Here is a 1136-nt window from a genome sequence, read left to right as displayed (position 1 = left end):
GACTCGATGGCACCTGACAACAACAACAACCAGAGCCCCTTAATTGGTTGGCTAGTGGCTGAATTCTTGACTTCTGGGAAAAAGATCCAGGTGCAATTCCCTGCCAATATACTTCCTGTACAACCACCATCCATCTGTCAATGGAGGCTGTGCATTGCTATGATGCTGATCATGTCTTAGCAGAGCTTTCAGATTATGGCAGACCAGGAAGAAAGGCCTGGAAATCTATATCCAAAAATCAGCCAATTAAAACTCTAGTGCGCAGCCACTTGAGTGCGCAGGGACCTGGCGGTTACTGGTCTCACCATAGAAAGAAAAGCGCTAGTGCTCCAGGCCCGAAAGAAAAGGACCAAAGCCAAGAAGGACAAAGCCCAAAGGAAATCTGAAACTCAGCACTGAGGCTCTGCTCCCCACTCTGAGTGTGTTCCTCCAGAGCAAGAAGAGGAGATCCTGGGATCCATTGATGATGAGCAGAAAGATCTCAATGATTATTGTAAAGGAGGTTATCATCTTGTGAAAATTGGAGACCTATTCAATGGGAGATATCATGTGATCCGAAAACTAGTTTGGGGACACTTTTCAACAGTATGGTTGTCATGGGATATTCAGGGAAAGACGTTTGTAGCAATGAAAGTAGTTAAAAGTGCTGAACATTATACTGAAACAGCATTAGATGAAATCCGGTTGCTGAAATCAGTTTGAAATTCAGACCCTAATGATCCAAATAGACAAATGGTTGTTCAACTGCTCGATGATTTTAAAATATCAGGAGTTAATGGAACCCATATCTGCGTGGTGTTTGAAGCCTTGGGATATCATCTGCTTAAATGGATCATCAAGTCAAATGATCAGGGGCTTCTACTGCCTTGTATCAAAAAAATTTATCCAGCAAGTATTACAGGGTCTGGGTTATTTATACACCAAGTGCCTTAGTATCATCCACACTGACATTAAATCAGAGAACATTTTGTTGTCAGTGAATGAGCAGTACATTCAGAGGCTGGCTACAGAAGCAACAGAATGGCAGTGGTCTGGAGCTTCTCCACCTTCCAGATCTGCAGTCAGTACTGCTCCCCAGCCTAAACCAGCTGACAAAATGTCAAAGAAGAAGAAGAAATTGAAGAAGAAGAAGAAGC

At 43.0% G+C, this 1136-nt stretch overlaps 1 pseudogene; it reads left to right on the top strand.

The window, feature by feature from the left end:
- Positions 1-1136, top strand: part of LOC102842448 — a 4845-nt pseudogene that overhangs the window by 2517 nt on the left and 1192 nt on the right.

Source organism: Chrysochloris asiatica, unplaced genomic scaffold (assembly GCF_000296735.1).
Source record: "Chrysochloris asiatica unplaced genomic scaffold, ChrAsi1.0 scaffold00286, whole genome shotgun sequence".
NCBI lineage: Eukaryota > Metazoa > Chordata > Mammalia > Afrosoricida > Chrysochloridae > Chrysochloris > Chrysochloris asiatica.
This window is presented reverse-complemented; position numbering and strand designations above follow the sequence as displayed.